The sequence below is a fragment of the Rana temporaria genome, chromosome 7 (genome assembly GCF_905171775.1).
Source record: "Rana temporaria chromosome 7, aRanTem1.1, whole genome shotgun sequence".
Lineage (NCBI taxonomy): Eukaryota > Metazoa > Chordata > Amphibia > Anura > Ranidae > Rana > Rana temporaria.
This window is the reverse complement of record NC_053495.1, coordinates 99500137-99516508: the sequence shown is the minus strand read 5'-3', so window position 1 is coordinate 99516508 and position 16372 is coordinate 99500137. Positions and strand designations below refer to the sequence as shown.

General features: G+C 43.8%; 1 protein-coding gene across 1 annotated transcript in view; it reads right to left on the bottom strand.

Moving 5' to 3' along the window:
- Positions 1 to 15626, bottom strand: part of LOC120945537 (flavin-containing monooxygenase 5-like) — a 96210-nt gene extending 80584 nt beyond the window's left edge. Inside the window, exon 1 of the mRNA XM_040359750.1 lies at positions 15590 to 15626. The gene's annotated coding sequence lies outside the window, so the exon portion shown is untranslated. The remainder of the gene's footprint in view (positions 1 to 15589) is intronic.
- Positions 15627 to 16372: the final 746 nt, after the last annotated feature.

Here is a 16372-nt window from a genome sequence, read left to right as displayed (position 1 = left end):
GTATCTAGGATACGCTACGCTGCTGTAACTTATCTTTTATTTTTTTAATCCACAAAGAATCCGGCGTGTTTTATTTAAATACGTCGTGACCCGACGTAAACAACGTTTTTTTTGTACTGCGCATGCGCCGTTCGTGGGGGTATCCCAGTGCGCATGCTCGAAATTAAACCAGAACCAGCCAATGCTTGCGACGGTGACGTCATTCTACGCAAATTCCTATTCGCGAACGGCGTAAAAAATTCAAAATTGTACGCGGGAACGACGGCCATACTTAACATTAAGTACGCCTCATAATAGCAGCTTTAACTATACGCCGGAAAAAGCCGAACTCAAACGATGTAAAAAAAATGCGCCGGCCGGACGTACGTTCGTGGATCGCCGTAAATAGCTAATTTGCATACTCGATGCGGATTTAGACAGAAACGCCACCTAGCGGCCGCCGAAAAATTGCATCTAAGATCCGACGGCGTACTAAGGCCGAGTACTCACGACCAAACATGTTCGCTCGAAATGTCCGACGGGCTGTTTCCGGCGTACAAGGCTGTTTTTTCATTTGGCCCGCTGGCTTGTACACACCAGCGGACCATATTTCCCTGCGGACCTGAACGCGTGCACGTAATCCACGTTTGACGTCACTATAAAGGGAAAGGCCAAAGTCAATGGCGACGCCCTCTGTTCCGCTTTTGCTAGTTACGGCTTTGCTCGTGTTAGTGAAGGTTTGGTTAGAGCTGATTCGCGCTTCTCGGTCTCCAGGCTTTAGCAGGTAGTATTTTCTCGTTCAGTGCGTGTGCTTGTGGGTACGTAGTTGGCATTTGGGTACAGGCGTGCAGTTCGTTCTGCTTTGCAGATTCGTACTGTGCGTTCGTATCTGTGTGTCGTGCGTTCTTTGCAGGTACCGCTGGATTTGATTGTGCTTTCTGTTGGAGTGTGTTCTTGACTGACCAGCCGGCCGGTTTGAAGCCATGATGGAGCAGCAGCGTCAATTTTCGCGAGTTGGTGCTGTTTATGGGATGGCTGCTGGATATGTTCATTATTCCAGTACTTTGGCCAGAAACAGGGGGCGGAGGCGTTTCTGGACCAAGAATTGGTTGCGCCAGCGTGACCAGTTCTCTCATATGCCTCTGCTTAGGGAAATCCAGGAGAATAATCCTAATGACTATAGGAATTTTCTCCGCATGACGGACCCCGTATTCAACAGTCTGCTGGATCTTCTGTCCCCCTATATCACGAGGCAGGACACTGTGATGCGCCAAGCCATCACGGCCGAGCAGAGGCTTATTGCCACGTTGCGGTACCTGGCGACTGGGAGGAGCCTGCAGGACCTCAAGTTCTCGACAGGCATCTCTCCGCAGGCGCTTGGGGTCATCATACCGGACACGTGTGCTGCCATCATCAAAGTTCTGCACGAGGAGTATATTAAGGTAAGTTACCTCATTTGAACCTCACAATGTGTCTTTAATAATGTGGCAAACTCACTTTTTATTTTATTTCCCAGATATGCTGTGTGTTTAACTAACGTTCCCTTTTCTCCCTATGCATGTTGATATCAGCTTTTACATGTTCTTTTTATTTTGGCCTACCTGCATATTTTGATCTTACCCAATATTAACCTGTCCAGCATGCTATCTTCGGGCCAACCCCCACCTTGCCCCTTTTTTTTTTTTTTTTGTTTTCTAAAAACAGTTTAAACACCCCCCACCCCCCCTTCAAAGTGTTTTTGTCCCCATCAGAGGGCTGTGGAGTCTCTTATTAATTAAGTGGGCCTATATATTTGTGCCCCGAAATTCTCCCTTCATAATTTGAAAATGCTATTTTAAAAATGTAAAGTTGCACAAGGATGCTTGTAGGATTATGTTTGCAATGTTTATGTGCCAAAGTACTAAATCTCTTTTTTTGTTTGTCCCCACAGCTACCCTCCACACCACAGGAATGGCAGTCTGTGGCTTCCCAATTTGCCGAGCGGTGGGATTTTCCTAACTGCGGTGGAGCAATAGATGGGAAACACGTCCGCATAGTGCCCCCACCCCACTCGGGGTCCTACTATTATAATTACAAGGGTTATCATAGTATCGTGTTGATGGCGGTGGTGTCGGCACAGTATGAGTTTCTATATGTGGACGTGGGGAAGAACGGCCGGATGTCAGATGGGGGAGTGTTCTCTTCTCACGGACTGATTTCTATGATCGTCTCCAAACTGGTGGTCTGGCACTGCCACCAGATGAAGATAATGTGGAAGGACTTCCGTTTGTGTTCCTAGCGGACGAGGCTTTCGGCCTTGGACCTCACCTAATGCGGCCTTTTCCCCAGAGGACCCTCACCTCAGAGAGGAGTGTGTTCAATTTTCGGTTGTCCAGGGCTCGGAGGGTAGTCGAGAATGCCTTTGGGATCCTCAGCAACCGGTTCCGCCTGTTCCTGACATCGATACATTTGGCGGAATATAAATTGAACACCATTATATTTGCCTGCTGCATTTTGCACAATTTTCTACGCAGGCACTCCCAGACGTACCTAGCCTCCATGGGCTCTGAGGCAGGACTACCCTCAGAGAACATTCCTGGCCTGGACACTGGTCGCGCTGGCTTGGCCCCCCAATCTGCTCGTGAGGTACGCGACAAATATGTTGAGTACTTCATGGGTCGGGGGGCCATTGCTATGCCAGATCATATTTCTTTCTAATTCGGCCCCCCAAAGAAAGGAATATTCTCACAACTAATAAATAATTAGACCATTGGACTTTATACAGTTGTTTGTCATTACTGCTTTTTCTCTATTTTTCTGTCTTCCAGGTTCTCTCCAAAAATAGTGCACTTCTAGTGCCAAATTTACTTACTCAGATGTATTAACTAACCACATTTGCACATTATTCACTCATCTACTAACTGGGTATTCAGTCTAGAAATAAGAAGCCACTCATTTTGCTGCTTTTGATGTCACAATTAAATTTTTTTATTTTAGTAATTTTTCAACAAGAAATGTGTATTTTTTTGCTGAAAACATTTCCTGCAAATATTTGGTACAAAATATTGGCTTTGAATTATTTATTTTTTTGTCTTTATTGACAGTGATTAGCAATAATACTGATCGAAACACAATGTAAGAATAATTTCACTGAAACTATACGCCAGAATTTTTGGGCTTGTCTCCTATATATCTATCTCTAGAGTTAGATATATATATATATATATATATATATATATATATATATATATATATATATATATATATATATATATATATACACACTTCTAAACAGAAGTTTTTTAGACTTTGGTTCAAAATTAAAGTTATTATTTAGTTTGGTTTTCAATAACCCAGAATAATTTATGTAGAAATTTTTTTGGTTATTTTTTAATGTTTTTTTTTTTTTTTTTTGTATTTGTTTTCGAAGACATTTATTTACATTTAGAAATGTTTGGGTATTTTTTTTATACAAAACATTTTTTCGCTTTGTATTTGTTTGTGTATAATTTTTTCAACAAGATTTTAACACAACAAAAATTTTTTTTTTTTTTTAAAGAAAATTCGTTAACTTATTTCTTTAGGTGAGATTTCTTGTTCGTTTTGTGATCTGAAACTGTAAACATTTACAAACCAAAAAAGATCAACACCAAACAAAAATTTAAAAAAAGAACAGCAGTCAGTCATGGATGGTGTGCTTTCACACTGGAACACGCCAAAATTTCTAAATGCACACATTCAGTGAAAACTCGCCAAATGTCATTGGTTAAACAGACAAATGGCCACATGTGCTATCTGACATCATGGGTGATCAATGTCTGTGTTTTGTGGGAGCAAACCCTTCTTCCTCTCAACTACTTGAGGATCGAGGAGGGGTTTGTACCCACAAAGCACAGACAATAGATAGTCTGTGATGGCAGATAGCACATATTGGCACACTGTGTGTGCATTTAGAAATTTTGGCGTATTATAAAGTACAAAAATTAAAAAGGGTTTTGTGGGCGGGGGATGGGCGGGGGATGGGCTTCTGTGGTTCAGTCTTTGACACGGCCCATCATGTCAATGATATTTTTGTAATTCTGTTCGATGACTAGCATCCTTTGGCGCATGTTGTCCATTTCCGTGCTACACTCAGAAATGACATTTCGCACATTCTGCTCCATGACTAGCATCCTTTCCCGCATATTGTCCATTTCCGTGCTGCACTCCATTACTTGCTGTACAATTATAGAAGCACTTGCACGTGAAAAATGTGCTACACCATCTTCATCCCCTAAAAAGAAACAAATTGGCATTCAAAATATGTAAATAGTTTCCAGCCTATCTGCATATGTTTGGCCCTATTAATATAGGGGTGACACTGACCTGATGGCCTGATAATTTCCACATCCCCAATTTCTTCATCTTCTATCACTCCTCCTTCTTCCACCACCTCCCCATCATCTTCGACTCCTCCTTCATCCATCAATCCACCTTCTTTCAATTCGCCAAATTGTTCTTCCGCCACTTGCCCTTCATCTGCTATAAATTCTAAGTCCAAAATTACTTCTTCCTTCTCTCTTCCTTCCTCCTTTCTTCCTTCCTCTTCTCCTTCCACATCCTCTTCTCCTTCCACATCCTCTTCTCCTTCCACATCCTCCTCTCTTCCTTCCACAGCCTCCTCCTCCTCAACATGTGGAGGTGTTTGATTTTGTGGGTGTCTGGCCCTCTCTGCCTCCTCCAATTGCTGGCGTCTTCTTTCCCCTATAAGAAATAAGGAAAAACAAAAGGTATACTCATCAGCACACAGATATTGGATATCATAAATCGCACACATTGCATAGACGATACATTTATGATGATTTTTGTTTGTTTATTCTTTCAGCAATCCTCCATTTTTGGCGTAGTTCTAGGCCAAGCTCTGATCCTGCCCCTTTTTTGCAAAGAAGTGACACACATGGATGTCCCCCCAAAACGTTAATTCTCGTCGACCCTCCAAATAAATATACTTTGATTATTGAGACACAGGTGGTTTGCATTTCCAGATGTGAAAACATCAGCTTTATTTGCATTTTGGAGAATGAATCTTGTTTGCCTGTCACATGCACTCAATTTAATTTCTGTGATTTTGCTATTCAACAATGTTGGAAAACCAAGTTTGGGGCCAGTCAGCCATGTCCAGGTGTGTTGTTCCTGGAGTAACGTCGCATTTTTGCTAAACAATGTCATATTACGCGTGTTTACTATTTCACGAAATTTGGTAAGGGTTGTTATTTGACATAAACACAATACAGTATCTACACGTGTTCAAAAGTACAAGCAAGCCAAGGAGGCAGATGTGAAAAAATACATGTCAACACATTATTGCAGACATTCCCCCCCCCCCTTAAATAATATGGACTTACTTTTACGCAGAATTTTGAGGATCTTCTTCATGTGATGTGGCTCCCTCAATTTTAAATCGGACCAACGCTTCCGGAGTTGCTCCTTGGACCTGGTGACACCAAACATTCTCCTCATTCTCCTTGCCACCTTGTCCATTATGTGTGACTTTCTACGGTTCGGTGTTTTGTAGGGCCCACATTCACCATCATAATCCTTCCTCCTCATGATGTAAACCAACTCCACCATTTCTTCAAACGCCATATTAGTGGCTTTATATCTTTTAGGCCTGGATCGGGACGGTCCTGCCTCTGTCCCTTCACTTGCGCCATGAGAGCTCCGTGCCCGCTCGTGTGACATCGCCATCTTTCCTTCCCACAGAGATTAGGGGCGTGGAAACGAGGAAATGTCCCGTCAGGGGCGGAGATGAGGGCGGGGATTCTTGCATATGCGGAGTGTCGCGAATGCCAACAACGTATTGACGTAGGTTACGCGGAGAATATTCGCGCGATTCCAGAACCTACACAGTTAACGCCATATTTACTTTTTCAATTGATTAGGGGCATGGCAAAGGTGACGAGGGCGGCGTTTCATACATACGCGGAGTGGATAAAAGGCGCTTGACGTGATTACGTAGGTTACGTGTTAATTCAGCGAGCGTAACAAACGAGGATTTTGAGAGAGGCAGGTAAGAAATTTAAACATGGGATCAGCAGCGGGCTATAAAATGTAGAGCCATGGGATGGGGGTTTGGTCTGTTGGTTGCACAGTTTTATTAAGCTATTATGTCTCTTGGATACCAGAATGTGATTTTCGTACCCAAATGCTTTTGTAGACATCACAAAATAGAGAGGTCAAAAATGCTGTGACTCATTATCAATTATGTAGGGTGTATTCAGATCAGGCCAAGTATTGTTCTGTGTTGGTTGGACAGAGGTCATTAGGAAGTTTCTTTCATGTAATCAATGCTGAGGGGCAGGATATCTACACATGCAATAGTGCCTTGATGAATGCTGTCATTTGTAATAATTGTGTATGGTTCTAGATTTCAATTATTTACTGCAATGTAACCAAAGGGGCGGCATGTATAAAAATAATGTTAGCTACAACCAACCAATGGGGCCAAGCTGGCCAGCATTTTCTAAACAAGAGACACTGTGTTTGTATTTCTATATAGGTACTACTTTTTAAACAACATATTCTATCAATGTAAATGCTGAGGCTTTTTTTAATTGTGTTTTTGGTTTCTTTTTATTTTTTCAATCTAGAATAAAAATCACTAAATCATCATTTCCCAATGGATCTCCTGCAGACCCAAGAGATTATCCAGCACTTGCTGGATAAATTTAGGGAAATGCCCATCCTGTGGGATTCAAAGCAGCCCACCTACCACAACAAGGACGTACGAGCGGCAGCACTTGAACAGCTAGCAGCATACATGAGGACATGGGTGCCAGAATGCAGTGCCAACATGGTGAAGGATAAACTTGCCAACCTCAGGGGCACATATAGGAGAGCGTACAAAGCTCACCAAAAGCAGCTAAGATCTGGAGCAGCAGCAAGACCACCAAAGGAACCCAAGCTATGGTATTACAGCCAGATGTCATTTTTGCGGGATCAACTGGAAGGCAGGCCATCAATGTCAAGTCTGAATCCCAACTTCCCCAGATCACAACAGCCCTGCAGAGTCGGATGAAGAGGGCCTGGCTGACAGAGAGGCAGATCTGCGCCTCTACGATGATGAGGTATAGTAGTTTCATAACTATTTATGTAATAATATTAATTATTGTTTGATTCTTGACTTGATATTGGTTAATAAAATACAAGCTGGGAAGTAAAAATCTAAAGTCGTGGGCAAACAAATAGGTGTCAGGGATGACAACTGCAGGGGTCAGAGGGTGAGTCTGTTTTCAAGTTTAAATTCAAGGCAAAAAATAAGATTCAAGCATGAAAATGTGAGTGATTATATTCCTAAATATATTACAACATGTCCCTTTTTTTTACACAGGAAGAAGAGACCAGCCAGGAGGTGGCAGATCCTCTCCTCACTGACAGCCAGGCCGAAGGGGTCAGTGGCAGCCAGGAGGAGGCCGGGCCCAGTGGCGTTGAGCAGCTCCCCAGGACAAGCACCACCAGCCAGGCTCCTCCCCTTTATATTAGGCCACCAGGCCGTAAGAAGAAATTGGGGGCAGTGGAGGAAGCCAGCCTCCAAATGATTAGGGAGGCAAGTGCCATCATGAGGGCCCCCCTCAACCCCACTGAGGCCTACAGTGCCTCCGTGGCACATGATCTCAATAAAGGCACGGAGGAGCAGAGGCAATTGGCCAAGGGCATCATCAACCAGGCCCTTTGGTGGATGCAGAGGGAGCTGCTGACCCCAGACACTGGGCTATGTGACCCGGCCCGGCTTGCTGAACATCATACTCCTGCTGCCACATCATCCCCACCTGCAAGGGCCCAGGGAAGACCCGCTGTAAGGCAGCCTGGAAGGAAGGTTGCAAGGAAGAGGAGACGTTGATGCCCTGCCTTCCATTTGATCCCCCACAAATGGCATCTTGTTTGGACTACCACAGCTTGGGTTCCTTTGGTTATGTGCTGCTGCTTCAGATTTTAGTTTGTGTGCCTCCTGAGGTTGGCTAGTTTAGCCTTCACCATGTTTGAAATGCAAGTTTGCATGTATGTTGCTAGCTGTTCAAGTGCTGCCATTCTGTTTTTGTTCCTTTTTATCATTTGCTAAAATAAAAGCCTTTTTGTTGATTTGAAAAACGTGCCTATTGTTTGTAATACTGTGGGTATTATTTTAGGCATCAAACATTACAAACAAATAAAATGTTTAATCTAAAATATTCACTAACTCATGGGGGGGGGGGGGGGCATTTGGTGTGCCAACATGGTAGACAATTTAAACAACCTTCAAAATAATCCAGTTAAATATACAAACAAAAGCAAAATCAAAACTATTTCCTATTAAAATATTCTAAATGGTGACATAACTATAAACACATAAATAAAGTGGGAAAGATAAACATTAAACATTAAAAGCAAAAAATTAGACATGTGGAGGACCACTAAAAATATGATACGTCGGGCCAAGAAAAGATTGCTAAAATCTTACTACATCACAGCTAACAAATGTCACTTTTCAGTATGGAACAATTCAGTTGAAATAACATGAGCTAAATAACTGATTATTTATAGCAAGAGAAGAATGAATAAAACGACGGCATCAAGCGTTGTTTATTGTGTGGTTTGCTTCAGTGTTCTATTGCTAGAATTAATCTTTCTATTGACGAATGTGCCATATCCCAAACAAACGTGAGTTTTACCTGAACGAGCGCTCCCGTGGCCTCATTTAGTCTGAGCATGCGCGGGGTTTTTGTACGTTGGTTTTGTGTACTCACCACCAAACATGTCCGTCCGGACAGGATTTGAGCGGACGGTTTTAAAACAAGTTTGCAAATAAATGTCTGCTGAAAAACGGCCCGGCGGGCAAATGTACGGTGAAATTCTGTACGCTCGTAACTACACACGACCAAACATGTCTGCTGAAACTGGTCCGCGGGCCAGTTTCAGCAGACATGTTTGGTCGTGAGTATGGGGCCTAAGACGTACGCCTGTCGGATCTAGCCGAGATGCCGTCGTATCTTGTTTTGAGGATTCAAAACAAAGATACGATGCGGGAATTTTGAAATTATGCCGGCGTATCAATAGATACGCCGGTGTAATTTCTTTGTGGATCTGCCCCATTGATTTCAATGGGCTGCTCTACATGCAGCAAAGTAGCTCATAAGTTTGCACATTTGTGCGTTTTGCTGCTTGTTTTTCTTTTTCACGTGGCAAAATGTGTGTTTGCTTCTGCGTTTGGGGTGCTATTAACAATTAATGGAACTGTTTCATTTTAGGTGTATAAAGGTGGCCATACTTTATGCAATCTGATTGTACAATCTATGTACAATTTTCTATGTAACCATTCAATCTGTATTCAATCAGGCAGACCCTTGCACTACATCAAGGGTGTCCTACCCATGACCCTCGGGGCACATGTGGCCCAAGAAGGTTTAGAATACGGCCCGAGCCTGTCTGGAGGGACGCCGGGGTTTCCAAACAAACGTAGCAGCTGCGGTAGCCTATATTGACAAGCCAGACAAATGCACACCTGGAGTGATGCCGTGAAAACATAGTTGACGGGTGAAGTGTGTATGTGCTAATGAGGTCAGCTGGTGGTCTGCTTTCTGTGTCTTACAAATCTACATACCAGGAAGTCATGACATTTTCTATAAACACAGCAGGAGCTTAACTTAAAACGTTTGTTACTAAAGCACTTCATATTCCTGATATGTACCTGCTGTATCATGTACTTGTATGAGAAAGTATCCTGATTTTTTTGTATTGCATCCTTTGTGTGAAATCCCTGGTGTTCCTGCCAGTCCCTCTGATTTCCTATTAAAAACTGACCACACTAAGCAGGAGAGCACAACATGGTCAGTTCTCTAGCTATGCTGGGAACTCAGCCTGCTCTCCTTTAATGATCTGACTTGTCCTGACACACCACCGCTGCACATCCATTCACTGGTAAGCTCAGGGTGCTGATGCCTCTCCAACCCCAGCTCTTATGCAGCTGATAACAGAGGGAATGTGATCATTTATTTAAAAAAAGGGGAAAAGGGTATTTAGAATGTTTTTTTATATCTATACAAAAATGTTTTGCCTTTCATTTCTTTTTTAAATGAAATGGGTTGCTTTACAAGGTGATCCTTTACAATCACTTTAAGCCCTTGTTCTAAAAATCGAAGAAAGCATTTATTTTTCTGAAACAGAGGTACAATAATGGTATATTGGTGCATAGGGGAACTGTAATTTAGAAGAAGAAAAAAAAGGTGAACCTAGTCTTTATCATTTTAAAACCTCTTTATTATTAAAGTGGTTGTAAAGGCTGAAGGTTTTTTACCTTCATGCATAGAATGAAAAAATCTTCTGTGTGCTCCTCCACCCACAGCCCCCCTAATACTCACCTGAGCCTCGTGCACATCCAGCGAAGTGCACGAGAGTTTCAGCTGTCCCAGGACTCCCTCTCCTCATTTGCTGAGACAGCAGTGAGTGCCCATTGACTTCCACTGCTGTCAATCACAAGTAGTGAGCCAATGAGGAGAGAGCAGGGGGTGGGGTCCAACCGTGGTTCTTTGCGTCTTATGGATGCATAAAGCACCGGTTTAGGAGTGAGCTTGCAGTGGTGCCCCCAGGGAAAGAGGCTTTCTCTAATGGCACTGCTCGAGGGGAAAGAGCCAGGAGTGCCAGCGGGGGATCCGAAAAAAAGAGGACTGGGGCTACTCTGTGCAAAACTACTGCAAGCCAAGCTTTATCATCACTTCAAAAGCAAGGAAATACACTCACATAAAAACAAGCAGAATCGTCACTGTAATTTAAAATGATCCACAATACAATCCCATTAGTGTGCCGATGTGTGCGTTGACGTTAGCATGTCTAACTAATTTTATTATTTTTATTTTCTCAAAGAAGTTTATTAACCACTTGACATCCGCCTGCCGTCAAATGACGGCGGGCGGAATGCTCTATTGTTCTGACAGGACATCATATGACGTTCTGTCTTTTAAAGCCTCTAGGGCGCGCGCACCCGTCGCGTCACTGGGAACACAGTGCGCGTGCCCGGCTGCCGCGATGGCCACCGGGCACCCGCGATTGCCCAGTAACTGTGCAGGGACGTGGAGCTCCATGTGTAGGGAGAGAGGAGACCGATCTGTGTCTCTTGTACATAGGGACACAGATCGGTCACCTCCCCCAGTCACCCCCCTCCCCTCACAGTTAGAACACACCCAGGATACACATTTAACCCCTTCCCCGCCCCCTAGTGGTTAACCCCTGCCACTCACTTATGGATCATCTCACAATTTATTTGTTTTTTATTGTGGTTTCTTATTGATACCCTCCTGAGTGTGTATATTTGGTATCAATTCTGCACATATTGTACACATATTTTCAGCAAAAGTTGATTTCAGCGCATCACTATTTTTTCCTTTTTTTTGTATCATTCTGGTTTTGTACACCTGTGTGTGTGTATGCAGCGATGTCATTTGGGTATTTTTGTTGTTTTTTTTCCTTTCAAATTTAATTAATAGTTAGCGCTGTAGTACATTTCTCACATTTAGGCTCCATTCACACCTAGGCGTTTTTACGCCCGACACCCGACGCTATTGCAGCCTGAAATACGCTGGAGGGGTGATTTAAGCCTCCTGGCGGTATACCCGAGCGTGACTCGGGGTTGATTTTTTAGGCTGAGATCGGTAACCCCGAGTCACGCTCGGGGTAGCTGTGCAGAGCCTGCAGCGTGCGCTGGCTTACCTTCTCCTGGATCCAGCGATGTCACCGCGCTGTGTGAGCGAGCGGGACCTCGCTCGATTCACACAGCGTCCTCCTGTGCCGTCGATCTCCGTTCCCTGCGACGTTACGACGCACGGGAGCGGAGATAGGCGCCAAATTCAAAAACGTAAACAAACACTATACATACAGTATACTGTAATCTTATAGATTACAGTACTGTATGTAAAAAAAACACACCCCCCTTATCCCTAGTGGTCTGTCCTGTGTCATGCATGTCATTTTATATAATAAAAACGTTTCTTTCTCCCTGCAAACTGTAGATTGTCCATAGCAACCAAAAGTGTCCCTTTATGTCAAAAATGGTTTTAGATCAGCTAGAAAACAGCGATAATAAATTATAATCACTTGCAGAATTGTGCGATAGCGATTTGTGGGGAAATTCGTCATAAAAAAAAAAAATAATGACAGCGACAATTCTGCAACTGAGCAAATTCCAGTGATTTTGAGTTGATTACATTATTGAATAGTTTTTATTATAATTATATTATTATTTGTTATAATTATTTATAATTATTTATTATATTATAATTTATAATTTTGTTTTTAAAAAAATTTCATACCCGGGATGCCTATTAAACTCTGGTTTGGTCAGATTTAAGTGAATTATTCCTAAAAATTACAGGCCTACAGTATAAAACACCAAATTTCCTTGCAAATAATTGTACCGCTTTCAGCACCTTTTTTCTGAAAGAATCATACCGCCAGGGAGGTTAACATTGTCGGCTATGGAGATGGTTCACATCTCCACGCCGAACGCCGAAACGCTGTACGCCTGAAGCTCAAAACAAGTCCCGGACCCTTTTTTTTCAGGCGGCTTCGGCGTTCGACATAGCCGACAATGTTAAATCACCCCTCCGGCGTATTTTAGGCTAAAAAACGACGCGTTTTGTAGCGGCAAATCGCGGGACAAAACGCGACAAAAAAGATTCGACATTATAGAATAGATTCGACATTACAGAGAATAGATTTCGACATTTTAGAGAATAGATTAGACATTATAGAGAGATTATAGATTTAAGTAGTCATACAACATTAGAATTCTTGTAGGCGGAATATTCGACCGGAAATGTACGATTCGGCGTAAAATTTCGATGTTCCGTCGAATATTCTTTAACCATTCGACAAAAACCAAGTATATCTGGATTTTCGGACGAAAGCTATTCCCAACGAAAAACGAAATAAATCAAAACGATTTTCGGGAGTAACTAAATACATTTATTTTTATGACGAAAACTAAATTACGAAACGAAATATTTCAGTGTGCACATGTCTATAAAACACCTGTCTCCAGTATATTTCCACAAATTCTCCCTCATTAAAAATAGTCTGCTGCTGGCTAATTTTACACTGCTGTAAAATCTGTAACCTCTGTTTTGGTTTGTAACTTTTAGGTAACCTTGCAGTAAAGCGAGGAACACAAACTCCTGTAGCATAGATGGTGCCTATTGTATTAGGGTGTGCACCACTGGCGGCTGGTGCTCAAAATTTTTGGGGGGGCGCAAACGAAAAAAAAAAAAATTGCAGCCTCACTGTGCCCATCACATGCAGCCACTGTGCCATCAAACGCAGCCACTGTGCCATGCCACCAAATGCAGCCACTGTGCCATCAATTGTCACCACTGTGCCATGCCATCAAACAGCAACTGTGCCATCAATTGTCACCACTGTACCATGCCATCAAACGCAGCCACTGTGCCATGCCACCAAATGCAGCCACTGTGCCATCAATTGTCACCACTGTGCCATGCCATCAAACAGCAACTGTGCCATCAATTGTCACCACTGTGCCATGCCATCAAACGCAGCCACTGTGCCATCAATTGTCACCACTGTGCCATGCCATCAAACGCAGCCACTGTGCCATCAATTGTCACCACTGTGCCATGCCATCAAACGCAACCACTGTGCCATCAATTGTCACCACTGTGCCATGCCATCAAACGCAGCCACTGTGCCATCAATTGTCACCACTGTGCCATGCAACACAGCAACTGTGCCATCAATTGTCACCACTGTGCCATGCCATCAAACGCAGCCACTGTGCCATCAATTGTCACCACTGTGCCATGCCATCAAACGCAGTCACTGTGCCATCAATTGTCACCACTGTGCCATGCAACACAGCAACTGTGCCATCAATTGTCACCACTGTGCCATGCCATCAAACGCAGCCACTGTGCCCCTCAACTGTTGCCACTGTGCCAATTGTCACCACTGTGCCCTTTAATTGTCACCACTGTGCCCCATGATGCCACTGTGCCCATTGTCACCACTGTGCCCCATGATGCCACTGTGCCCATTGTCATCACTGTGCCCCATGATGCCACTGTGCCCATTGTCACCTCTGTGCCCTTTGTCACCACTGTGCCCCATGATGCCACTGTGCCAATTGTCACCTCTGTGCCCTTTGTCACCACTGTGCCCCATGATGTCACTGTGCCCCTTTCCCTGTAAAAAGCACTTACCTGAGGATTCCATGTGCTCCCTCGATGTCTTCTGCCGCTGTGGTGAAGCTTCAGCCAATCAGGTTCCTGATAACCAGAATCCGGGAACCTGATTGGCTGAAACGGCCGTTTGTCTTATACAATGAGCGCAGATTGCCTGCGCTCAGAGTATAGACAGCTGAGAGCCGGAGAAAAGCCTATCAGAGCCGCTGGCTTTGATAGGCAGTTCCCCTCAGCCAACCAGCTGCCGCTATTCGGTTAACCGGCGTCCCGCATCCGGTTATCTGAATAGACCAGGCAGCTGGCAACCAACAATAACATACATTTGTGCACTTATGCACGAATGTGTGTTATTTGTTTGCGAGAGGGGGTGGCGCTGCAGCGCCCTCTATAGACGGCCGCCAGAACTGCGGCTAAAATGTCAAAATGACATTTTAGCCGAATAAAAGTTCTTAAAGGGCCCGTTTTTTTTTTTTTTTTTGTGACTGTGGGAGGGGGGGCGGCGCCCGTGCGTCCCTATGGACGGGCCACCACTGGTGTGCACCCCAAAGCTCAAAGCCAAAGTGAATGGTGGGTGTGACCAAATTGCATCCACAGTGGGAAGGGCTGAAAGGGGCATGGTCAATTATTGTGCTTTTACTAAACAAGAATTCTATGCACACACAAACTACTTACAACTGTAGGAAATCAATACAAGATACACATACCTCCCAACTTTCTGAGATGGGAATGAGGGACACCTATCAGCAAAAGTATGCAGGCATAGGACACACCCTTTGCCACGCCCCCTTAAAGGAGAATTGTACAAAAAAAATAAGATTGGTTAAACCCACAAGTGCTTTTTTTAACACTACTATTTCTTTATATTGGCTTTTGGAATTTACAAATGCAGCAATTTAGAAATCAGATGAAAGGTTTAGCACTGGGAAACACTTTTTGATAGATAAAAAGTGCATTTTATATACATCTGTATAGATCAGACCAAAATGAGGGACATTACTCCAAATCAGGGACAGTCCCTCGAAATCAGGGACAGTTGGGAGTTATGGATACACAAAGTATTACAGATGTACATACAACACATGCACACACTATGGGTAAAGTAGTTACTCCTGCGCTACAGTGGAACTATGTGTGCAGTCTATGTCCTTACAATTCCTACAGAGTGGGGGTAAAGCGTAGCACTAGAAGAGGGGCAGGGAATCCTATCAGGAAGCATAAACAATGCCCCCAGGCCCAATGGCAGAATAAATGTCTGAATGTCCCCTCCCCACACTCTCCCTCCACTTGCAATTCACAATAGGCGCACAAAGGGAACCCAGTGGGTACTCTGACTCTGTGACGGCAGGCGCACAGCAACAAGTCCGCCTCAGTGCCACTGAAGAACCTAGGAGCTCAGGTCAGCTGCAGAGCAGAGGAAAAACACTCACCAGATTAAGCTTGTTTGCAGTATAATTCAAAAATGGCGTGGAATCTGCCAAGTGTGTCACACACAGGCGCAATACATGAAAAGACCACTAAGTGACGCCAAAGAGCCGCCTAGATAGGACTGACAAAGCTGAAATAATATCTGCAACACAAGCAGAAATATCTGCCATGCAGGGCTGCACATAGAGTAAACTCCACACATTCTAGCCCAGCTCTCTCATGTAGAATGGCCACCAATGGGCAAGCAGGACAAGTCCGCGACAATTACAATACTGTATTTAAAATGGAACTAAGGGCCAAATCCTCAAAAGAGATACGACGGAGTAACTGCTGTTACGCCGTCGTATCCCTGTTCCTAACTATGGAACTGATCCACAGAATCAGTTTCCCATAGTTAGGGAGAAGATCCGACATGTGTAATTGAATTACACTGCCGGATCTTAGGATGCAGTACCGCATCCGCCGCTGGGGGCATTTCGTGTCGAAATGCCGCCTCGGGTATGAAAATTAGCACTTACGGAGATCCACGAAGCTTTTCTGCTTCGTTTTTTCTCCGTAAGTATTAAGTTGCATACGCAAAATTAGGGCTGCTTTTACATGGTGTAAAGTTAGTACACCATGTAAAAGCAGACCCTTCTGTCTAGCGACGCGTTTTTTTTTTCGAATTTGAATTTTTTTTTTCGCGCCGTATCTTTTTTTTTTTCCGACGCAACTTTATTGACCCGTCGCAATCCACAAAGCCCGGCGTAACCTAATTTCGCGCTATGCACGTCGGGAAAATGACG